Source organism: Ambystoma mexicanum, unplaced genomic scaffold, assembly GCF_040938575.1.
Source record: "Ambystoma mexicanum isolate Mex_15411 unplaced genomic scaffold, UKY_AmexF1_1 Mex_scaf1, whole genome shotgun sequence".
Lineage (NCBI taxonomy): Eukaryota > Metazoa > Chordata > Amphibia > Caudata > Ambystomatidae > Ambystoma > Ambystoma mexicanum.
Genome location: NW_027182324.1, coordinates 2,548,719 through 2,572,484, shown reverse-complemented (window position 1 = coordinate 2,572,484; position 23,766 = coordinate 2,548,719). Strand labels below are relative to the sequence as shown.

Here is a 23,766-nt window from a genome sequence, read left to right as displayed (position 1 = left end):
ATGGAGGTGCTGTAGAGTGAAAATCAAGTTTCAAATGGGCAGTGATCCCTGTGCCTGGATAACTCAGTCGGTAGAGCATCAGACTTTTAATCTGAGGGTCCAGGGTTCAAGTCCCTGTTCAGGCGTACCTTTGCTTCTTTTACAAAAAATTAAGCAGGAAATATGAATTGCTCATTCTAATATGTGCTGTTTCTGATGGCATCGCAACCTTGGGCAATATGACTCTAAGGTAGTGGAGTCCAGAGTTCTTGGATGCTTTGCCAACATTTCAAGCCTGACTGTGCTTCTAATTAGCATGAAATAGCAATCTTTGTACAAAGTTTTAATATTGGGGAGACAGATTGGTCGAAAAAAAAGCAGACAGGCGCTGCTGAGATTCAAACTCAGGATCTCCTGTTTACTAGACAGGCGCTTTAACCAACTAAGCCACAGCACCTTTTTTGCATCTGGTCTCCTTTCCTTCCTCATGTAATCAATCAGAAGTGAAATCCACTTTTTTAAGGCTGGGCTTCTGTTGCAATATAACTTTTCAAAATGTTTTCCAATTGACTGAAACTCCATTGCACAAAACGAGCATGTCATTAATCGTCGATTTAGAGTGGACTGCATTGCCCAGTGTGTGCATTGAGGAGCACATGTTCGTCTTTACTGGGGAGCAAGTTTGCACTCATGAATGTGGCAAAACATTCAAATCCGTAAGTGGGTGAACATTAAAGTCCTAGATGCTGCAAATCTCTATATCTGGATACGGAATGACTGAAAAAAGTTATGTCTCCAGTGTCAAAATGTGTGTAATGCACTAGTAATTCATTTCCTTTATTGACCAGTGAGGTAGCCATGTATGGAGGTGCTGTAGAGTGAAAATCAAGTTTCAAATGGCAGTGATCCATCTGCCTGCATAGCTCAGTCGGTAGGGCATCAGACTTTTAATCTGAGGGTCCAGGGTTCAAGTCCCTGTTCAGGCGTACCTTTGCTTCTTTTACAAAAAATTAAGCAGGAAATATGAATTGCTCATTCTAATATGTGCTATTTCTGATGGCATCGCAACCTTGGGCAATATGACTCTAAGGTAGTGGAGTCCAGAGTTCTTGGATGCTTTGCCAACATATCAAGCCTGACTGTGCTTCTAAATAGCATGAAATAGCAATCTTTGTACAAAGTTTTAATATTGGGGAGACAGATTGGTCGAAAAAAAGCAGACAGGCGCTGCTGAGATTCGAACTCAGGATCTCCTGTTTACTAGACAGGCGCTTTAACCAACTAAGCCACAGCACCTTTTTTGCATCTGGTCTCCTTTCCTTCCTCATGTAATCATTTAGAAGTGAAATCCACTTTCTTAAGGCTGGGCTTCTGTTGCAATATAACTTTTCAAAATGTTTTCCAATTGACTGAAACTCCATTGCACAAAACGAGCATGTCATTAATCGTCGATTTAGAGTGGACTGCATTGCCCAGTGTGTGCATTGAGGAGCACATGTTCGTCTTTACTGGGGAGCAAGTTTGCACTCATGAATGTGGCAAAACATTCAAATCCGTAAGTGGGTGAACATTAAAGTCCTAGATGCTGCAAATCTCTATATCTGGATACGGAATGACTGAAAAAAGTTATGTCTCCAGTGTCAAAATGTGTGTAATGCACTAGTAATTCATTTCCTTTATTGACCAGTGAGGTAGCCATGTATGGAGGTGCTGTAGAGTGAAAATCAAGTTTCAAATGGGCAGTGATCCCTGTGCCTGGATAGCTCAGTCGGTAGAGCATCAGACTTTTAATCTGAGGGTCCAGGGTTCAAGTCCCTGTTCAGGCGTATCTTTGCTTCTTTTACAAAAAATTTAGCAGGAAATATGAATTGCTCATTCTAATATGTGCTATTTCTGATGGCATCGCAACCTTGGGCAATATGACTCTAAGGTAGTGGAGTCCAGAATTCTTGGATGCTTTGCCAACGTTTCAAGCCTGACTGTGCTTCTAAATAGCATGAAGTAACAATCTTTGTACAAAGTTTTAATATTGGGGAGACAGATTGGTCGAAAAAAAAGCAGACAGGCGCTGCTGAGATTCGAACTCAGGATCTCCTGTTTACTAGACAGGCGCTTTAACCAACTAAGCCACAGCACCTCTTTGGCATCTGATCTCCTGTCCTTCCTCATGTAATCATTTAGAAGTGAAATCCACTTTTTTTAAGGCTGGGCTTCTGTTGCAATATAACTTTACAAAATGTTTTCCAATTGACTGAAACTCCATTGCACAAAACGAGCATGTCATTAATCGTCGATTTAGAGTGGACTGCATTGCCCAGTGTGTGCATTGAGGAGCACATGTTCGTCTTTACTGGGGAGCAAGTTTGCACTCATGAATGTGGCAAAACATTCAAATCCGTAAGTGGGTGAACATTAAAGTCCTAGATGCTGCAAATCTCTATATCTGGATACGGAATGACTGAAAAAAGTTATGTCTCCAGTGTCAAAATGTGTGTAATGCACTAGTAATTCATTTCCTTTATTGACCAGTGAGGTAGCCATGTATGGAGGTGCTGTAGAGTGAAAATCAAGTTTCAAATGGGCAGTGATCCTTGTGCCTGGATAGCTCAGTCGGTAGAGCATCAGACTTTTAATCTGATGGGTCCAGGGTTCAAGTCCCTGTTCAGGCGTACCTTTGCTTCTTTTACAAAAAATTAAGCAGGAAATATGAATTGCTCATTCTAATATGTGCTATTTCTGATGGCATCGCAACCTTGGGCAATATGACTCTAAGGTAGTGGAGTCCAGAGTTCTTGGATGCTTTGCCAACATTTCAAGCCTGACTGTGCTTCTAAATAGCATGAAACAGCAATCTTTGTACAAAGTTTTAATATTGGGGAGACAGATTGGTCGAAAAAAAAGCAGACAGGCGCTGCTGAGATTCGAACTCAGGATCTCCTGTTTACTAGACAGGCGCTTTAACCAACTAAGCCACAGCATCTTTTTTGCATCTGGTCTCCTTTCATTCCTCATGTAATCATTTAGAAGTGAAATCCACTTTTTTAAGGCTGGGCTTCTGTTGCAATATAACTTTTCAAAATGTTTTCCAATTGACTGAAACTCCATTGCACAAAACGAGCATGTCATTAATCGTCGATTTAGAGTGGACTGCATTGCCCAGTGTGTGCATTGAGGAGCACATGTTCGTCTTTACTGGGGAGCAAGTTTGCACTCATGAATGTGGCAAAACATTCAAATCCGTAAGTGGGTGAACATTAAAGTCCTAGATGCTGCAAATCTCTATATCTGGATACGGAATGACTGAAAAAAGTTATGTCTCCAGTGTCAAAATGTGTGTAATGCACTAGTAATTCATTTCCTTTATTGACCAGTGAGGTAGCCATGTATGGAGGTGCTGTAGAGTGAAAATCAAGTTTCAAATGGGCAGTGATCCCTGTGCCTGGATAGCTCAGTCGGTAGAGCATCAGACTTTTAATCTGAGGGTCCAGGGTTCAAGTCCCTGTTCAGGCGTATCTTTGCTTCTTTTACAAAAAATTTAGCAGGAAATATGAATTGCTCATTCTAATATGTGCTATTTCTGATGGCATCGCAACCTTGGGCAATATGACTCTAAGGTAGTGGAGTCCAGAATTCTTGGATGCTTTGCCAACGTTTCAAGCCTGACTGTGCTTCTAAATAGCATGAAGTAACAATCTTTGTACAAAGTTTTAATATTGGGGAGACAGATTGGTCGAAAAAAAAGCAGACAGGCGCTGCTGAGATTCGAACTCAGGATCTCCTGTTTACTAGACAGGCGCTTTAACCAACTAAGCCACAGCACCTCTTTTGCATCTGATCTCCTGTCCTTCCTCATGTAATCATTTAGAAGTGAAATCCACTTTTTTTAAGGCTGGGCTTCTGTTGCAATATAACTTTACAAAATGTTTTCCAATTGACTGAAACTCCATTGCACAAAACGAGCATGTCATTAATCGTCGATTTAGAGTGGACTGCATTGCCCAGTGTGTGCATTGAGGAGCACATGTTCGTCTTTACTGGGGAGCAAGTTTGCACTCATGAATGTGGCAAAACATTCAAATCCGTAAGTGGGTGAACATTAAAGTCCTAGATGCTGCAAATCTCTATATCTGGATACGGAATGACTGAAAAAAGTTATGTCTCCAGTGTCAAAATGTGTGTAATGCACTAGTAATTCATTTCCTTTATTGACCAGTGAGGTAGCCATGTATGGAGGTGCTGTAGAGTGAAAATCAAGTTTCAAATGGGCAGTGATCCTTGTGCCTGGATAGCTCAGTCGGTAGAGCATCAGACTTTTAATCTGATGGGTCCAGGGTTCAAGTCCCTGTTCAGGCGTACCTTTGCTTCTTTTACAAAAAATTAAGCAGGAAATATGAATTGCTCATTCTAATATGTGCTATTTCTGATGGCATCGCAACCTTGGGCAATATGACTCTAAGGTAGTGGAGTCCAGAGTTCTTGGATGCTTTGCCAACATTTCAAGCCTGACTGTGCTTCTAAATAGCATGAAACAGCAATCTTTGTACAAAGTTTTAATATTGGGGAGACAGATTGGTCGAAAAAAAAGCAGACAGGCGCTGCTGAGATTCGAACTCAGGATCTCCTGTTTACTAGACAGGCGCTTTAACCAACTAAGCCACAGCACCTTTTTTGCATCTGGTCTCCTTTCCTTCCTCATGTAATCATTTAGAAGTGAAATCCACTTTTTTAAGGCTGGGCTTCTGTTGCAATATAACTTTTCAAAATGTTTTCCAATTGACTGAAACTCCATTGCACAAAACGAGCATGTCATTAATCGTCGATTTAGAGTGGACTGCATTGCCCAGTGTGTGCATTGAGGAGCACATGTTCGTCTTTACTGGGGAGCAAGTTTGCACTCATGAATGTGGCAAAACATTCAAATCCGTAAGTGGGTGAACATTAAAGTCCTAGATGCTGCAAATCTCTATATCTGGATACGGAATGACTGAAAAAAGTTATGTCTCCAGTGTCAAAATGTGTGTAATGCACTAGTAATTCATTTCCTTTATTGACCAGTGAGGTAGCCATGTATGGAGGTGCTGTAGAGTGAAAATCAAGTTTCAAATGGGCAGTGATCCCTGTGCCTGGATAGCTCAGTCGGTAGAGCATCAGACTTTTAATCTGAGGATCCAGGGTTCAAGTCCCTGTTCAGGCGTATCTTTGCTTCTTTTACAAAAAATTTAGCAGGAAATATGAATTGCTCATTCTAATATGTGCTATTTCTGATGGCATCGCAACCTTGGGCAATATGACTCTAAGGTAGTGGAGTCCAGAATTCTTGGATGCTTTGCCAACATTTCAAGCCTGACTGTGCTTCTAAATAGCATGAAATAGCAATCTTTGTACAAAGTTTTAATATTGGGGAGACAGATTGGTCGAAAAAAAAGCAGACAGGCGCTGCTGAGATTCGAACTCAGGATCTCCTGTTTACTAGACAGGCGCTTTAACCAACTAAGCCACAGCACCTTTTTTGCATCTGGTCTCCTTTCCTTCCTCATGTAATCATTTAGAAGTGAAATCCACTTTTTTAAGGCTGGGCTTCTGTTGCAATATAACTTTTCAAAATGTTTTCCAATTGACTGAAACTCCATTGCACAAAACGAGCATGTCATTAATCGTCGATTTAGAGTGGACTGCATTGCCCAGTGTGTGCATTGAGGAGCACATGTTCGTCTTTACTGGGGAGCAAGTTTGCACTCATGAATGTGGCAAAACATTCAAATCCGTAAGTGGGTGAACATTAAAGTCCTAGATGCTGCAAATCTCTATATCTGGATACGGAATGACTGAAAAAAGTTATGTCTCCAGTGTCAAAATGTGTGTAATGCACTAGTAATTCATTTCCTTTATTGACCAGTGAGGTAGCCATGTGTGGAGGTGCTGTAGAGTGAAAATCAAGTTTCAAATGGGCAGTGATCCTTGTGCCTGGATAGCTCAGTCGGTAGAGCATCAGACTTTTAATCTGAGGGTCCAGGGTTCAAGTCCCTGTTCAGGCGTACCTTTGCTTCTTTTACAAAAAATTAAGCAGGAAATATGAATTGCTCATTCTAATATGTGCTATTTCTGATGGCATCGCAACCTTGGGCAATATGACTCTAAGATAGTGGAGTCCAGAGTTCTTGGATGCTTTGCCAACATTTCAAGCCTGACTGTGCTTCTAAATAGCATGAAACAGCAATCTTTGTACAAAGTTTTAATATTGGGGAGACAGATTGGTCGAAAAAAAAGCAGACAGGCGCTGCTGAGATTCGAACTCAGGATCTCCTGTTTACTAGACAGGCGCTTTAACCAACTAAGCCAGAGCACCTCTTTTGCATCTGATCTCCTTTCCTTCCTCATGTAATCATTTAGAAGTGAAATCCACTTTTTTTAAGGCTGGGCTTCTGTTGCAATATAACTGTACAAAATGTTTTCCAATTGACTGAAACTCCATTGCACAAAACGAGCATGTCATTAATCGTTGATTTAGAGTGGACTGCATTGCCCAGTGTGTGTATTGAGGAGCACATGTTCGCCTTTACTGGGGAGCAAGTTTGCACTCATGAATGTGGCAAAACATTCAAATCCGTAAGTGGGTGAACATTAAAGTCCTAGATGCTGCAAATCTCTATATCTGGATACGGAATGACTGAAAAAAGTTATGTCTCCAGTGTCAAAATGTGTGTAATGCACTAGTAATTCATTTCCTTTATTGACCAGTGAGGTAGCCATGTATGGAGGTGCTGTAGAGTGAAAATCAAGTTTCAAATGGGCAGTGATCCCTGTGCCTGGATAACTCAGTCGGTAGAGCATCAGACTTTTAATCTGAGGGTCCAGGGTTCAAGTCCCTGTTCAGGCGTACCTTTGCTTCTTTTACAAAAAATTAAGCAGGAAATATGAATTGCTCATTCTAATATGTGCTGTTTCTGATGGCATCGCAACCTTGGGCAATATGACTCTAAGGTAGTGGAGTCCAGAGTTCTTGGATGCTTTGCCAACATTTCAAGCCTGACTGTGCTTCTAAATAGCATGAAATAGCAATCTTTGTACAAAGTTTTAATATTGGGGAGACAGATTGGTCGAAAAAAAAGCAGACAGGCGCTGCTGAGATTCAAACTCAGGATCTCCTGTTTACTAGACAGGCGCTTTAACCAACTAAGCCACAGCACCTTTTTTGCATCTGGTCTCCTTTCCTTCCTCATGTAATCAATCAGAAGTGAAATCCACTTTTTTAAGGCTGGGCTTCTGTTGCAATATAACTTTTCAAAATGTTTTCCAATTGACTGAAACTCCATTGCACAAAACGAGCATGTCATTAATCGTCGATTTAGAGTGGACTGCATTGCCCAGTGTGTGCATTGAGGAGCACATGTTCGTCTTTACTGGGGAGCAAGTTTGCACTCATGAATGTGGCAAAACATTCAAATCCGTAAGTGGGTGAACATTAAAGTCCTAGATGCTGCAAATCTCTATATCTGGATACGGAATGACTGAAAAAAGTTATGTCTCCAGTGTCAAAATGTGTGTAATGCACTAGTAATTCATTTTCTTTATTGACCAGTGAGGTAGCCATGTATGGAGGTGCTGTAGAGTGAAAATCAAGTTTCAAATGGGCAGTGATCCCTGTGCCTGGATAGCTCAGTCGGTAGAGCATCAGACTTTTAATCTGAGGGTCCAGGGTTCAAGTCCCTGTTCAGGCGTACCTTTGCTTCTTTTACAAAAAATTAAGCAGGAAATATGAATTGCTCATTCTAATATGTGCTATTTCTGATGGCATCGCAACCTTGGGCAATATGACTCTAAGGTAGTGGAGTCCAGAGTTCTTGGATGCTTTGCCAACATTTCAAGCCTCACTGTGCTTCTAAATAGCATGAAATAGCAATCTTTGTACAAAGTTTTAATATTGGGGAGACAGATTGGTCGAAAAAAAAGCAGACAGGCGCTGCTGAGATTCGAACTCAGGATCTCCTGTTTACTAGACAGGCGCTTTAACCAACTAAGCCACAGCACCCTTTTTGCATCTGGTCTCCTTTCCTTCCTCATGTAATCATTTAGAAGTGAAATCCACTTTTTTAAGGCTGGGCTTCTGTTGCAATATAACTTTTCAAAATGTTTTCCAATTGACTGAAACTCCATTGCACAAAACGAGCATGTCATTAATCGTCGATTTAGAGTGGACTGCATTGCCCAGTGTGTGCATTGAGGAGCACATGTTCGTCTTTACTGGGGAGCAAGTTTGCACTCATGAATGTGGCAAAACATTCAAATCCGTAAGTGGGTGAACATTAAAGTCCTAGATGCTGCAAATCTCTATATCTGGATACGGAATGACTGAAAAAAGTTATGTCTCCAGTGTCAAAATGTGTGTAATGCACTAGTAATTCATTTCCTTTATTGACCAGTGAGGTAGCCATGTATGGAGGTGCTGTAGAGTGAAAATCAAGTTTCAAATGGGCAGTGATCCCTGTGCCTGGATAGCTCAGTCGGTAGAGCATCAGACTTTTAATCTGAGGGTCCAGGGTTCAAGTCCCTGTTCAGGCGTATCTTTGCTTCTTTTACAAAAAATTTAGCAGGAAATATGAATTGCTCATTCTAATATGTGCTATTTCTGATGGCATCGCAACCTTGGGCAATATGACTCTAAAGTAGTGGAGTCCAGAATTCTTGGATGCTTTGCCAACGTTTCAAGCCTGACTGTGCTTCTAAATAGCATGAAATAACAATCTTTGTACAAAGTTTTAATATTGGGGAGACAGATTGGTCGAAAAAAAAGCAGACAGGCGCTGCTGAGATTCGAACTCAGGATCTCCTGTTTACTAGACAGGCGCTTTAACCAACTAAGCCACAGCACCTCTTTTGCATCTGATCTCCTGTCCTTCCTCATGTAATCATTTAGAAGTGAAATCCACTTTTTTAAGGCTGGGCTTCTGTTGCAATATAACTTTTCAAAATGTTTTCCAATTGACTGAAACTCCATTGCACAAAACGAGCATGTCATTAATCGTCGATTTAGAGTGGACTGCATTGCCCAGTGTGTGCATTGAGGAGCACATGTTCGTCTTTACTGGGGAGCAAGTTTGCACTCATTAATGTGGCAAAACATTCAAATCCGTAAGTGGGTGAACATTAAAGTCCTAGATGCTGCAAATCTCTATATCTGGATACGGAATGACTGAAAAAAGTTATGTCTCGAGTGTCAAAATGTGTGTAATGCACTAGTAATTCATTTCCTTTATTGACCAGTGAGGTAGCCATGTATGGAGGTGCTGTAGAGTGAAAATCAAGTTTCAAATGGGCAGTGATCCCTGTGCCTGGATAGCTCAGTCGGTAGAGCATCAGACTTTTAATCTGAGGGTCCAGGGTTCAAGTCCCTGTTCAGGCGTATCTTTGCTTCTTTTACAAAAAATTTAGCAGGAAATATGAATTGCTCATTCTAATATGTGCTATTTCTGATGGCATCGCAACCTTGGGCAATATGACTCTAAGGTAGTGGAGTCCAGAATTCTTGGATGCTTTGCCAACGTTTCAAGCCTGACTGTGCTTCTAAATAGCATGAAATAACAATCTTTGTACAAAGTTTTAATATTGGGGAGACAGATTGGTCGAAAAAAAAGCAGACAGGCGCTGCTGAGATTCGAACTCAGGATCTCCTGTTTACTAGACAGGCGCTTTAACCAACTAAGCCACAGCACCTCTTTTGCATCTGATCTCCTGTCCTTCCTCATGTAATCATTTAGAAGTGAAATCCACTTTTTTTAAGGCTGGGCTTCTGTTGCAATATAACTTTACAAAATGTTTTCCAATTGACTGAAACTCCATTGCACAAAACGAGCATGTCATTAATCGTCGATTTAGAGTGGACTGCATTGCCCAGTGTGTGCATTGAGGAGCACATGTTCGTCTTTACTGGGGAGCAAGTTTGCACTCATGAATGTGGCAAAACATTCAAATCCGTAAGTGGGTGAACATTAAAGTCCTAGATGCTGCAAATCTCTATATCTGGATACGGAATGACTGAAAAAAGTTATGTCTCCAGTGTCAAAATGTGTGTAATGCACTAGTAATTCATTTCCTTTATTGACCAGTGAGGTAGCCATGTATGGAGGTGCTGTAGAGTGAAAATCAAGTTTCAAATGGGCAGTGATCCCTGTGCCTGGATAGCTCAGTCGGTAGAGCATCAGACTTTTAATCTGAGGGTCCAGGGTTCAAGTCCCTGTTCAGGCGTATCTTTGCTTCTTTTACAAAAAATTTAGCAGGAAATATGAATTGCTCATTCTAATATGTGCTATTTCTGATGGCATCGCAACCTTGGGCAATATGACTCTAAGGTAGTGGAGTCCAGAATTCTTGGATGCTTTGCCAACATTTCAAGCCTGACTGTGCTTCTAAATAGCATGAAATAACAATCTTTGTACAAAGTTTTAATATTGGGGAGACAGATTGGTCGAAAAAAAAGCAGACAGGCGCTGCTGAGGTTCGAACTCAGGATCTCCAGTTTACTAGACAGGCGCTTTAACCAACTAAGCCACAGCACCTCTTTTGCATCTGATCTTCTGTCCTTCCTCATGTAATCATTTAGAAGTGAAATCCACTTTTTTTAAGGCTGGGCTTCTGTTGCAATATAACTTTACAAAATGTTTTCCAATTGACTGAAACTCCATTGCACAAAACGAGCATGTCATTAATCGTTGATTTAGAGTGGACTGCATTGCCCAGTGTGTGTATTGAGGAGCACATGTTCGCCTTTACTGGGGAGCAATTTTGCACTCATGAATGTGGCAAAACATTCAAATCCGTAAGTGGGTGAACATTAAAGTCCTAGATGCTGCAAATCTCTATATCTGGATACGGAATGACTGAAAAAAGTTATGTCTCCAGTGTCAAAATGTGTGTAATGCACTAGTAATTCATTTCCTTTATTGACCAGTGAGGTAGCCATGTATGGAGGTGCTGTAGAGTGAAAATCAAGTTTCAAATGGGCAGTGATCCTTGTGCCTGGATAGCTCAGTCGGTAGAGCATCAGACTTTTAATCTGAGGGTCCAGGGTTCAAGTCCCTGTTCAGGCGTACCTTTGCTTCTTTTACAAAAAATTAAGCAGGAAATATGAATTGCTCATTCTAATATGTGCTATTTCTGATGGCATCGCAACCTTGGGCAATATGACTCTAAGGTAGTGGAGTCCAGAGTTCTTGGATGCTTTGCCAACATTTCAAGCCTGACTGTGCTTCTAAATAGCATGAAACAGCAATCTTTGTACAAAGTTTTAATATTGGGGAGACAGATTGGTCGAAAAAAAAGCAGACAGGCGCTGCTGAGATTCGAACTCAGGATCTCCTGTTTACTAGACAGGCGCTTTAACCAACTAAGCCACAGCACCTTTTTTGCATCTGGTCTCCTTTCCTTCCTCATGTAATCATTTAGAAGTGAAATCCACTTTTTTAAGGCTGGGCTTCTGTTGCAATATAACTTTTCAAAATGTTTTCCAATTGACTGAAACTCCATTGCACAAAACGAGCATGTCATTAATCGTCGATTTAGAGTGGACTGCATTGCCCAGTGTGTGCATTGAGGAGCACATGTTCGTCTTTACTGGGGAGCAAGTTTGCACTCATGAATGTGGCAAAACATTCAAATCCGTAAGTGGGTGAACATTAAAGTCCTAGATGCTGCAAATCTCTATATCTGGATACGGAATGACTGAAAAAAGTTATGTCTCCAGTGTCAAAATGTGTGTAATGCACTAGTAATTCATTTCCTTTATTGACCAGTGAGGTAGCCATGTGTGGAGGTGCTGTAGAGTGAAAATCAAGTTTCAAATGGGCAGTGATCCTTGTGCCTGGATAGCTCAGTCGGTAGAGCATCAGACTTTTAATCTGAGGGTCCAGGGTTCAAGTCCCTGTTCAGGCGTACCTTTGCTTCTTTTACAAAAAATTAAGCAGGAAATATGAATTGCTCATTCTAATATGTGCTATTTCTGATGGCATCGCAACCTTGGGCAATATGACTCTAAGGTAGTGGAGTCCAGAGTTCTTGGATGCTTTGCCAACATTTCAAGCCTGACTGTGCTTCTAAATAGCATGAAACAGCAATCTTTGTACAAAGTTTTAATATTGGGGAGACAGATTGGTCGAAAAAAAAGCAGACAGGCGCTGCTGAGATTCGAACTCAAGATCTCCTGTTTACTAGACAGGCGCTTTAACCAACTAAGCCACAGCACCTTTTTTGCATCTGGTCTCCTTTCCTTCCTCATGTAATCATTTAGAAGTGAAATCCACTTTTTTAAGGCTGGGCTTCTGTTGCAATATAACTTTACAAAATGTTTTCCAATTGACTGAAACTCCATTGCACAAAACGAGCATGTCATTAATCGTTGATTTAGAGTGGACTGCATTGCCCAGTGTGTGTATTGAGGAGCACATGTTCGCCTTTACTGGGGAGCAAGTTTGCACTCATGAATGTGGCAAAACATTCAAATCCGTAAGTGGGTGAACATTAAAGTCCTAGATGCTGCAAATCTCTATATCTGGATACGGAATGACTGAAAAAAGTTATGTCTCCAGTGTCAAAATGTGTGTAATGCACTAGTAATTCATTTCCTTTATTGACCAGTGAGGTAGCCATGTATGGAGGTGCTGTAGAGTGAAAATCAAGTTTCAAATGGGCAGTGATCCCTGTGCCTGGATAACTCAGTCGGTAGAGCATCAGACTTTTAATCTGAGGGTCCAGGGTTCAAGTCCCTGTTCAGGCGTACCTTTGCTTCTTTTACAAAAAATTAAGCAGGAAATATGAATTGCTCATTCTAATATGTGCTGTTTCTGATGGCATCGCAACCTTGGGCAATATGACTCTAAGGTAGTGGAGTCCAGAGTTCTTGGATGCTTTGCCAACATTTCAAGCCTGACTGTGCTTCTAAATAGCATGAAATAGCAATCTTTGTACAAAGTTTTAATATTGGGGAGACAGATTGGTCGAAAAAAAAGCAGACAGGCGCTGCTGAGATTCAAACTCAGGATCTCCTGTTTACTAGACAGGCGCTTTAACCAAATAAGCCACAGCACCTTTTTTGCATCTGGTCTCCTTTCCTTCCTCATGTAATCAATCAGAAGTGAAATCCACTTTTTTAAGGCTGGGCTTCTGTTGCAATATAACTTTTCAAAATGTTTTCCAATTGACTGAAACTCCATTGCACAAAACGAGCATGTCATTAATCGTCGATTTAGAGTGGACTGCATTGCCCAGTGTGTGCATTGAGGAGCACATGTTCGTCTTTACTGGGGAGCAAGTTTGCACTCATGAATGTGGCAAAACATTCAAATCCGTAAGTGGGTGAACATTAAAGTCCTAGATGCTGCAAATCTCTATATCTGGATACGGAATGACTGAAAAAAGTTATGTCTCCAGTGTCAAAATGTGTGTAATGCACTAGTAATTCATTTCCTTTATTGACCAGTGAGGTAGCCATGTATGGAGGTGCTGTAGAGTGAAAATCAAGTTTCAAATGGCAGTGATCCATCTGCCTGGATAGCTCAGTCGGTAGGGCATCAGACTTTTAATCTGAGGGTCCAGGGTTCAAGTCCCTGTTCAGGCGTACCTTTGCTTCTTTTACAAAAAATTAAGCAGGAAATATGAATTGCTCATTCTAATATGTGCTATTTCTGATGGCATCGCAACCTTGGGCAATATGACTCTAAGGTAGTGGAGTCCAGAGTTCTTGGATGCTTTGCCAACATATCAAGCCTGACTGTGCTTCTAAATAGCATGAAATAGCAATCTTTGTACAAAGTTTTAATATTGGGGAGACAGATTGGTCGAAAAAAAGCAGACAGGCGCTGCTGAGATTCGAACTCAGGATCTCCTGTTTACTAGACAGGCGCTTTAACCAACTAAGCCACAGCACCTTTTTTGCATCTGGTCTCCTTTCCTTCCTCATGTAATCATTTAGAAGTGAAATCCACTTTTTTAAGGCTGGGCTTCTGTTGCAATATAACTTTTCAAAATGTTTTCCAATTGACTGAAACTCCATTGCACAAAACGAGCATGTCATTAATCGTCGATTTAGAGTGGACTGCATTGCCCAGTGTGTGCATTGAGGAGCACATGTTCGTCTTTACTGGGGAGCAAGTTTGCACTCATGAATGTGGCAAAACATTCAAATCCGTAAGTGGGTGAACATTAAAGTCCTAGATGCTGCAAATCTCTATATCTGGATACGGAATGACTGAAAAAAGTTATGTCTCCAGTGTCAAAATGTGTGTAATGCACTAGTAATTCATTTCCTTTATTGACCAGTGAGGTAGCCATGTATGGAGGTGCTGTAGAGTGAAAATCAAGTTTCAAATGGGCAGTGATCCCTGTGCCTGGATAGCTCAGTCGGTAGAGCATCAGACTTTTAATCTGAGGGTCCAGGGTTCAAGTCCCTGTTCAGGCGTATCTTTGCTTCTTTTACAAAAAATTTAGCAGGAAATATGAATTGCTCATTCTAATATGTGCTATTTCTGATGGCATCGCAACCTTGGGCAATATGACTCTAAGGTAGTGGAGTCCAGAATTCTTGGATGCTTTGCCAACGTTTCAAGCCTGACTGTGCTTCTAAATAGCATGAAGTAACAATCTTTGTACAAAGTTTTAATATTGGGGAGACAGATTGGTCGAAAAAAAAGCAGACAGGCGCTGCTGAGATTCGAACTCAGGATCTCCTGTTTACTAGACAGGCGCTTTAACCAACTAAGCCACAGCACCTCTTTTGCATCTGATCTCCTGTCCTTCCTCATGTAATCATTTAGAAGTGAAATCCACTTTTTTTAAGGCTGGGCTTCTGTTGCAATATAACTTTACAAAATGTTTTCCAATTGACTGAAACTCCATTGCACAAAACGAGCATGTCATTAATCGTCGATTTAGAGTGGACTGCATTGCCCAGTGTGTGCATTGAGGAGCACATGTTTGTCTTTACTGGGGAGCAAGTTTGCACTCATGAATGTGGCAAAACATTCAAATCCGTAAGTGGGTGAACATTAAAGTCCTAGATGCTGCAAATCTCTATATCTGGATACGGAATGACTGAAAAAAGTTATGTCTCCAGTGTCAAAATGTGTGTAATGCACTAGTAATTCATTTCCTTTATTGACCAGTGAGGTAGCCATGTATGGAGGTGCTGTAGAGTGAAAATCAAGTTTCAAATGGCAGTGATCCATCTGCCTGGATAGCTCAGTCGGTAGAGCATCAGACTTTTAATCTGAGGGTCCAGGGTTCAAGTCCCTGTTCAGGCGTACCTTTGCTTCTTTTACAAAAAATTAAGCAGGAAATATGAATTGCTCATTCTAATATGTGCTATTTCTGATGGCATCGCAACCTTGGGCAATATGACTCTAAGGTAGTGGAGTCCAGAGTTCTTGGATGCTTTGCCAACATATCAAGCCTGACTGTGCTTCTAAATAGCATGAAATAGCAATCTTTGTACAAAGTTTTAATATTGGGGAGACAGATTGGTCGAAAAAAAGCAGACAGGCGCTGCTGAGATTCGAACTCAGGATCTCCTGTTTACTAGACAGGCACTTTAACCAACTAAGCCACAGCACCTTTTTTGCATCTGGTCTCCTTTCCTTCCTCATGTAATCATTTAGAAGTGAAATCCACTTTTTTAAGGCTGGGCTTCTGTTGCAATATAACTTTTCAAAATGTTTTCCAATTGACTGAAACTCCATTGCACAAAACGAGCATGTCATTAATCGTCGATTTAGAGTGGACTGCATTGCCCAGTGTGTGCATTGAGGAGCACATGTTCGTCTTTACTGGGGAGCAAGTTTGCACTCATTAATGTGGCAAAACATTCAAATCCGTAAGTGGGTGAACATTAAAGTCCTAGATGCTGCAAATCTCTATATCTGGATACGGAATGACTGAAAAAAGTTATGTCTCGAGTGTCAAAATGTGTGTAATGCACTAGTAATTCATTTCCTTTATTGACCAGTGAGGTAGCCATGTATGGAGGTGCAGTAGAGTGAAAATCAAGTTTCAAATGGGCAGTGATCCCTGTGCCTGGATAGCTCAGTCGGTAGAGCATCAGACTTTTAATCTGAGGGTCCAGGGTTCAAGTCCCTGTTCAGGCGTACCTTTGCTTCTTTTACAAAAAATTAAGCATGAAATATGAATTGCTCATTCTAATATGTGCTATTTCTGATGGCATCGCAACCTTGGGCAATATGACTCTAAGGTAGTGGAGTCCAGAGTTCTTGGATGCTTTGCCAACATTTCAAGCCTCACTGTGCTTCTAAATAGCATGAAATAGCAATCTTTGTACAAAGTTTTAATATTGGGGAGACAGATTGGTCGAAAAAAAAGCAGACAGGCGCTGCTGAGATTCGAACTCAGGATCTCCTGTTTACAAGACAGGCGCTTTAACCAACTAAGCCACAGCACCCTTTTTGCATCTGGTCTCCTTTCCTTCCTCATGTAATCATTTAGAAGTGAAATCCACTTTTTTAAGGCTGGGCTTCTGTTGCAATATAACTTTTCAAAATGTTTTCCAATTGACTGAAACTCCATTGCACAAAACGAGCATGTCATTAATCGTCGATTTAGAGTGGACTGCATTGCCCAGTGTGTGCATTGAGGAGCACATGTTCGTCTTTACTGGGGAGCAAGTTTGCACTCATGAATGTGGCAAAACATTCAAATCCGTAAGTGGGTGAACATTAAAGTCCTAGATGCTGCAAATCTCTATATCTGGATACGGAATGACTGAAAAAAGTTATGTCTCCAGTGTCAAAATGTGTGTAATGCACTAGTAATTCATTTCCTTTATTGACCAGTGAGGTAGCCATGTATGGAGGTGCTGTAGAGTGAAAATCAAGTTTCAAATGGCAGTGATCCATCTGCCTGGATAGCTCAGTCGGTAGAGCATCAGACTTTTAATCTGAGGGTCCAGGGTTCAAGTCCCTGTTCAGGCGTACCTTTGCTTCTTTTACAAAAAATTAAGCAGGAAATATGAATTGCTCATTCTAATATGTGCTATTTCTGATGGCATCGCAACCTTGGGCAATATGACTCTAAGGTAGTGGAGTCCAGAGTTCTTGGATGCTTTGCCAACATTTCAAGCCTGACTGTGCTTCTAAATAGCATGAAACAGCAATCTTTGTACAAAGTTTTAATATTGGGGAGACAGATTGGTCGAAAAAAAAGCAGACAGGCGCTGCTGAGATTCGAACTCAGGATCTCCTGTTTACTAGACAGGCGCTTTAACCAACTAAGCCACAGCACCTTTTTTGCATCTGGTCTCCTTTCCTTCCTCATGTAAACATTTAGAAGTGAAATCCACTTTTTTAAGGCTGGGCTTCTGTTGCTATATAACTTTACAAAATGTTTTCCAATTGACTGAAACTCCATTGCACAAAACGAGCATGTCATTAATCGTCGATTTAGAGTGGACTGCATTGCCCAGTGTGTGCATTGAGGAGCACATGTTCGTCTTTACTGGGGAGCAAGTTTGCACTCATGAATGTGGCAAAACATTCAAATCCGTAAGTGGGTGAACATTAAAGTCCTAGATGCTGCAAATCTCTATATCTGGATACGGAATGACTGAAAAAAGTTATGTCTCCAGTGTCAAAATGTGTGTAATGCACTAGTAATTCATTTCCTTTATTGACCAGTGAGGTAGCCATGTATGGAGGTGCTGTAGAGTGAAAATCAAGTTTCAAATGGGCAGTGATCCCTGTGCCTGGATAGCTCAGTCGGTAGAGCATCAGACTTTTAATTTGAGGGTCCAGGGTTCAAGTCCCTGTTCAGGCGTATCTTTGCTTCTTTTACAAAAAATTTAGCAGGAAATATGAATTGCTCATTCTAATATGTGCTATTTCTGATGGCATCGCAACCTTGGGCAATATGACTCTAAGGTAGTGGAGTCCAGAATTCTTGGATGCTTTGCCAACATTTCAAGCCTGACTGTGCTTCTAAATAGCATGAAATAACAATCTTTGTACAAAGTTTTAATATTGGGGAGACAGATTGGTCGAAAAAAAAGCAGACAGGCGCTGCTGAGATTCGAACTCAGGATCTCCTGTTTACTAGACAGGCGCTTTAACCAACTAAGCCACAGCACCTCTTTTGCATCTGATCTCCTGTCCTTCCTCATGTAATCATTTAGAAGTGAAATCCACTTTTTTAAGGCTGGGCTTCTGTTGCAATATAACTTTTCAAAATGTTTTCCAATTGACTGAAACTCCATTGCACAAAACGAGCATGTCATTAATCGTCGATTTAGAGTGGACTGCATTGCCCAGTGTGTGCATTGAGGAGCACATGTTCGTCTTTACTGGGGAGCAAGTTTGCACTCATTAATGTGGCAAAACATTCAAATCCGTAAGTGGGTGAACATTAAAGTCCTAGATGCTGCAAATCTCTATATCTGGATACGGAATGACTGAAAAAAGTTATGTCTCGAGTGTCAAAATGTGTGTAATGCACTAGTAATTCATTTCCTTTATTGACCAGTGAGGTAGCCATGTATGGAGGTGCTGTAGAGTGAAAATCAAGTTTCAAATGGGCAGTGATCCCTGTGCCTGGATAGCTCAGTCGGTAGAGCATCAGACTTTTAATCTGAGGGTCCAGGGTTCAAGTCCCTGTTCAGGCGTATCTTTGCTTCTTTTACAAAAAATTTAGCAGGAAATATGAATTGCTCATTCTAATATGTGCTATTTCTGATGGCATCGCAACCTTGGGCAATATGACTCTAAGGTAGTGGAGTCCAGAATTCTTGGATGCTTTGCCAACGTTTCAAGCCTGACTGTGCTTCTAAATAGCATGAAATAACAATCTTTGTACAAAGTTTTAATATTGGGGAGACAGATTGGTCGAAAAAAAAGCAGACAGGCGCTGCTGAGATTCGAACTCAGGATCTCCTGTTTACTAGACAGGCGCTTTAACCAACTAAGCCACAGCACCTCTTTTGCATCTGATCTCCTGTCCTTCCTCATGTAATCATTTAGAAGTGAAATCCACTTTTTTTAAGGCTGGGCTTCTGTTGCAATATAACTTTACAAAATGTTTTCCAATTGACTGAAACTCCATTGCACAAAACGAGCATGTCATTAATCGTCGATTTAGAGTGGACTGCATTGCCCAGTGTGTGCATTGAGGAGCACATGTTCGTCTTTACTGGGGAGCAAGTTTGCACTCATGAATGTGGCAAAACATTCAAATCCGTAAGTGGGTGAACATTAAAGTCCTAGATGCTGCAAATCTCTATATCTGGATACGGAATGACTGAAAAAAGTTATGTCTCCAGTGTCAAAATGTGTGTAATGCACTAGTAATTCATTTCCTTTATTGACCAGTGAGGTAGCCATGTATGGAGGTGCTGTAGAGTGAAAATCAAGTTTCAAATGGGCAGTGATCCCTGTGCCTGGATAGCTCAGTCGGTAGAGCATCAGACTTTTAATCTGAGGGTCCAGGGTTCAAGTCCCTGTTCAGGCGTATCTTTGCTTCTTTTACAAAAAATTTAGCAGGAAATATGAATTGCTCATTCTAATATGTGCTATTTCTGATGGCATCGCAACCTTGGGCAATATGACTCTAAGGTAGTGGAGTCCAGAATTCTTGGATGCTTTGCCAACATTTCAAGCCTGACTGTGCTTCTAAATAGCATGAAATAACAATCTTTGTACAAAGTTTTAATATTGGGGAGACAGATTGGTCGAAAAAAAAGCAGACAGGCGCTGCTGAGGTTCGAACTCAGGATCTCCAGTTTACTAGACAGGCGCTTTAACCAACTAAGCCACAGCACCTCTTTTGCATCTGATCTCCTGTCCTTCCTCATGTAATCATTTAGAAGTGAAATCCACTTTTTTTAAGGCTGGGCTTCTGTTGCAATATAACTTTACAAAATGTTTTCCAATTGACTGAAACTCCATTGCACAAAACGAGCATGTCATTAATCGTTGATTTAGAGTGGACTGCATTGCCCAGTGTGTGTATTGAGGAGCACATGTTCGCCTTTACTGGGGAGCAATTTTGCACTCATGAATGTGGCAAAACATTCAAATCCGTAAGTGGGTGAACATTAAAGTCCTAGATGCTGCAAATCTCTATATCTGGATACGGAATGACTGAAAAAAGTTATGTCTCCAGTGTCAAAATGTGTGTAATGCACTAGTAATTCATTTCCTTTATTGACCAGTGAGGTAGCCATGTATGGAGGTGCTGTAGAGTGAAAATCAAGTTTCAAATGGCAGTGATCCATCTGCCTGGATAGCTCAGTCGGTAGAGCATCAGACTTTTAATCTGAGGGTCCAGGGTTCAAGTCCCTGTTCAGGCGTACCTTTGCTTCTTTTACAAAAAATTAAGCAGGAAATATGAATTGCTCATTCTAATATGTGCTATTTCTGATGGCATCGCAACCTTGGGCAATATGACTCTAAGGTAGTGGAGTCCAGAGTTCTTGGATGCTTTGCCAACATATCAAGCCTGACTGTGCTTCTAAATAGCATGAAATAGCAATCTTTGTACAAAGTTTTAATATTGGGGAGACAGATTGGTCGAAAAAAAGCAGACAGGCGCTGCTGAGATTCGAACTCAGGATCTCCTGTTTACTAGACAGGCACTTTAACCAACTAAGCCACAGCACCTTTTTTGCATCTGGTCTCCTTTCCTTCCTCATGTAATCATTTAGAAGTGAAATCCACTTTTTTAAGGCTGGGCTTCTGTTGCAATATAACTTTTCAAAATGTTTTCCAATTGACTGAAACTCCATTGCACAAAACGAGCATGTCATTAATCGTCGATTTAGAGTGGACTGCATTGCCCAGTGTGTGCATTGAGGAGCACATGTTCGTCTTTACTGGGGAGCAAGTTTGCACTCATTAATGTGGCAAAACATTCAAATCCGTAAGTGGGTGAACATTAAAGTCCTAGATGCTGCAAATCTCTATATCTGGATACGGAATGACTGAAAAAAGTTATGTCTCGAGTGTCAAAATGTGTGTAATGCACTAGTAATTCATTTCCTTTATTGACCAGTGAGGTAGCCATGTATGGAGGTGCTGTAGAGTGAAAATCAAGTTTCAAATGGGCAGTGATCCCTGTGCCTGGATAGCTCAGTCGGTAGAGCATCAGACTTTTAATCTGAGGGTCCAGGGTTCAAGTCCCTGTTCAGGCGTATCTTTGCTTCTTTTACAAAAAATTTAGCAGGAAATATGAATTGCTCATTCTAATATGTGCTATTTCTGATAGCATCGCAACCTTGGGCAATATGACTCTAAGGTAGTGGAGTCCAGAATTCTTGGATGCTTTGCCAACGTTTCAAGCCTGACTGTGCTTCTAAATAGCATGAAATAACAATCTTTGTACAAAGTTTTAATATTGGGGAGACAGATTGGTCGAAAAAAAAGCAGACAGGCGCTGCTGAGATTCGAACTCAGGATCTCCTGTTTACTAGACAGGCGCTTTAACCAACTAAGCCACAGCACCTCTTTTGCATCTGATCTCCTGTCCTTCCTCATGTAATCATTTAGAAGTGAAATCCACTTTTTTAAGGCTGGGCTTCTGTTGCAATATAACTTTTCAAAATGTTTTCCAATTGACTGAAACTCCATTGCACAAAACGAGCATGTCATTAATCGTCGATTTAGAGTGGACTGCATTGCCCAGTGTGTGCATTGAGGAGCACATGTTCGTCTTTACTGGGGAGCAAGTTTGCACTCATGAATGTGGCAAAACATTCAAATCCGTAAGTGGGTGAACATTAAAGTCCTAGATGCTGCAAATCTCTATATCTGGATACGGAATGACTGAAAAAAGTTATGTCTCCAGTGTCAAAATGTGTGTAATGCACTAGTAATTCATTTCCTTTATTGACCAGTGAGGTAGCCATGTATGGAGGTGCAGTAGAGTGAAAATCAAGTTTCAAATGGGCAGTGATCCCTGTGCCTGGATAGCTCAGTCGGTAGAGCATCAGACTTTTAATCTGAGGGTCCAGGGTTCAAGTCCCTGTTCAGGCGTACCTTTGCTTCTTTTACAAAAAATTAAGCATGAAATATGAATTGCTCATTCTAATATGTGCTATTTCTGATGGCATCGCAACCTTGGGCAATATGACTCTAAGGTAGTGGAGTCCAGAGTTCTTGGATGCTTTGCCAACATTTCAAGCCTCACTGTGCTTCTAAATAGCATGAAATAGCAATCTTTGTACAAAGTTTTAATATTGGGGAGACAGATTGGTCGAAAAAAAAGCAGACAGGCGCTGCTGAGATTCGAACTCAGGATCTCCTGTTTACAAGACAGGCGCTTTAACCAACTAAGCCACAGCACCCTTTTTGCATCTGGTCTCCTTTCCTTCCTCATGTAATCATTTAGAAGTGAAATCCACTTTTTTAAGGCTGGGCTTCTGTTGCAATATAACTTTTCAAAATGTTTTCCAATTGACTGAAACTCCATTGCACAAAACGAGCATGTCATTAATCGTCGATTTAGAGTGGACTGCATTGCCCAGTGTGTGCATTGAGGAGCACATGTTCGTCTTTACTGGGGAGCAAGTTTGCACTCATGAATGTGGCAAAACATTCAAATCCGTAAGTGGGTGAACATTAAAGTCCTAGATGCTGCAAATCTCTATATCTGGATACGGAATGACTGAAAAAAGTTATGTCTCCAGTGTCAAAATGTGTGTAATGCACTAGTAATTCATTTCCTTTATTGACCAGTGAGGTAGCCATGTATGGAGGTGCTGTAGAGTGAAAATCAAGTTTCAAATGGCAGTGATCCATCTGCCTGGATAGCTCAGTCGGTAGAGCATCAGACTTTTAATCTGAGGGTCCAGGGTTCAAGTCCCTGTTCAGGCGTACCTTTGCTTCTTTTACAAAAAATTAAGCAGGAAATATGAATTGCTCATTCTAATATGTGCTATTTCTGATGGCATCGCAACCTTGGGCAATATGACTCTAAGGTAGTGGAGTCCAGAGTTCTTGGATGCTTTGCCAACATTTCAAGCCTGACTGTGCTTCTAAATAGCATGAAACAGCAATCTTTGTACAAAGTTTTAATATTGGGGAGACAGATTGGTCGAAAAAAAAGCAGACAGGCGCTGCTGAGATTCGAACTCAGGATCTCCTGTTTACTAGACAGGCGCTTTAACCAACTAAGCCACAGCACCTTTTTTGCATCTGGTCTCCTTTCCTTCCTCATGTAAACATTTAGAAGTGAAATCCACTTTTTTAAGGCTGGGCTTCTGTTGCTATATAACTTTACAAAATGTTTTCCAATTGACTGAAACTCCATTGCACAAAACGAGCATGTCATTAATCGTCGATTTAGAGTGGACTGCATTGCCCAGTGTGTGCATTGAGGAGCACATGTTCGTCTTTACTGGGGAGCAAGTTTGCACTCATGAATGTGGCAAAACATTCAAATCCGTAAGTGGGTGAACATTAAAGTCCTAGATGCTGCAAATCTCTATATCTGGATACGGAATGACTGAAAAAAGTTATGTCTCCAGTGTCAAAATGTGTGTAATGCACTAGTAATTCATTTCCTTTATTGACCAGTGAGGTAGCCATGTATGGAGGTGCTGTAGAGTGAAAATCAAGTTTCAAATGGGCAGTGATCCCTGTGCCTGGATAGCTCAGTCGGTAGAGCATCAGACTTTTAATTTGAGGGTCCAGGGTTCAAGTCCCTGTTCAGGCGTATCTTTGCTTCTTTTACAAAAAATTTAGCAGGAAATATGAATTGCTCATTCTAATATGTGCTATTTCTGATGGCATCGCAACCTTGGGCAAT

The 23,766-nt window shown here is 41.0% G+C and overlaps 18 non-coding genes across 18 annotated transcripts; all 18 read right to left on the bottom strand.

Annotated features, from left to right (window-relative positions):
- Positions 1–1,201: 1,201 nt before the first annotated feature.
- TRNAT-AGU (transfer RNA threonine (anticodon AGU)) lies at positions 1,202–1,275 on the bottom strand. Its single transcript has one exon. It is a non-coding gene; the product is annotated as a tRNA-Thr (tRNA).
- Positions 1,276–2,042: 767 nt separating this feature from the next.
- On the bottom strand, positions 2,043–2,116 carry TRNAT-AGU (transfer RNA threonine (anticodon AGU)). The gene has a single exon. It is a non-coding gene; the product is annotated as a tRNA-Thr (tRNA).
- Positions 2,117–3,726: 1,610 nt separating this feature from the next.
- On the bottom strand, positions 3,727–3,800 carry TRNAT-AGU (transfer RNA threonine (anticodon AGU)). The gene has a single exon. It is a non-coding gene; the product is annotated as a tRNA-Thr (tRNA).
- Positions 3,801–4,569: 769 nt separating this feature from the next.
- Positions 4,570–4,643, bottom strand: TRNAT-AGU (transfer RNA threonine (anticodon AGU)). Its single transcript has one exon. It is a non-coding gene; the product is annotated as a tRNA-Thr (tRNA).
- Positions 4,644–5,410: 767 nt separating this feature from the next.
- On the bottom strand, positions 5,411–5,484 carry TRNAT-AGU (transfer RNA threonine (anticodon AGU)). Its single transcript has one exon. It is a non-coding gene; the product is annotated as a tRNA-Thr (tRNA).
- A 2,450-nt stretch (positions 5,485–7,934) lies between these two features.
- On the bottom strand, positions 7,935–8,008 carry TRNAT-AGU (transfer RNA threonine (anticodon AGU)). Its single transcript has one exon. It is a non-coding gene; the product is annotated as a tRNA-Thr (tRNA).
- A 767-nt stretch (positions 8,009–8,775) lies between these two features.
- Positions 8,776–8,849, bottom strand: TRNAT-AGU (transfer RNA threonine (anticodon AGU)). Its single transcript has one exon. It is a non-coding gene; the product is annotated as a tRNA-Thr (tRNA).
- Positions 8,850–9,616: 767 nt separating this feature from the next.
- Positions 9,617–9,690, bottom strand: TRNAT-AGU (transfer RNA threonine (anticodon AGU)). Its single transcript has one exon. It is a non-coding gene; the product is annotated as a tRNA-Thr (tRNA).
- Positions 9,691–11,300: 1,610 nt separating this feature from the next.
- On the bottom strand, positions 11,301–11,374 carry TRNAT-AGU (transfer RNA threonine (anticodon AGU)). The gene has a single exon. It is a non-coding gene; the product is annotated as a tRNA-Thr (tRNA).
- A 2,447-nt stretch (positions 11,375–13,821) lies between these two features.
- TRNAT-AGU (transfer RNA threonine (anticodon AGU)) lies at positions 13,822–13,895 on the bottom strand. Its single transcript has one exon. It is a non-coding gene; the product is annotated as a tRNA-Thr (tRNA).
- A 767-nt stretch (positions 13,896–14,662) lies between these two features.
- TRNAT-AGU (transfer RNA threonine (anticodon AGU)) lies at positions 14,663–14,736 on the bottom strand. The gene has a single exon. It is a non-coding gene; the product is annotated as a tRNA-Thr (tRNA).
- A 1,607-nt stretch (positions 14,737–16,343) lies between these two features.
- On the bottom strand, positions 16,344–16,417 carry TRNAT-UGU (transfer RNA threonine (anticodon UGU)). The gene has a single exon. It is a non-coding gene; the product is annotated as a tRNA-Thr (tRNA).
- Positions 16,418–17,183: 766 nt separating this feature from the next.
- Positions 17,184–17,257, bottom strand: TRNAT-AGU (transfer RNA threonine (anticodon AGU)). The gene has a single exon. It is a non-coding gene; the product is annotated as a tRNA-Thr (tRNA).
- Positions 17,258–18,024: 767 nt separating this feature from the next.
- On the bottom strand, positions 18,025–18,098 carry TRNAT-AGU (transfer RNA threonine (anticodon AGU)). Its single transcript has one exon. It is a non-coding gene; the product is annotated as a tRNA-Thr (tRNA).
- A 767-nt stretch (positions 18,099–18,865) lies between these two features.
- Positions 18,866–18,939, bottom strand: TRNAT-AGU (transfer RNA threonine (anticodon AGU)). The gene has a single exon. It is a non-coding gene; the product is annotated as a tRNA-Thr (tRNA).
- Positions 18,940–21,388: 2,449 nt separating this feature from the next.
- Positions 21,389–21,462, bottom strand: TRNAT-AGU (transfer RNA threonine (anticodon AGU)). The gene has a single exon. It is a non-coding gene; the product is annotated as a tRNA-Thr (tRNA).
- Positions 21,463–22,229: 767 nt separating this feature from the next.
- TRNAT-UGU (transfer RNA threonine (anticodon UGU)) lies at positions 22,230–22,303 on the bottom strand. Its single transcript has one exon. It is a non-coding gene; the product is annotated as a tRNA-Thr (tRNA).
- A 766-nt stretch (positions 22,304–23,069) lies between these two features.
- Positions 23,070–23,143, bottom strand: TRNAT-AGU (transfer RNA threonine (anticodon AGU)). The gene has a single exon. It is a non-coding gene; the product is annotated as a tRNA-Thr (tRNA).
- Between the last annotated feature and the right edge of the window lie 623 nt (positions 23,144–23,766).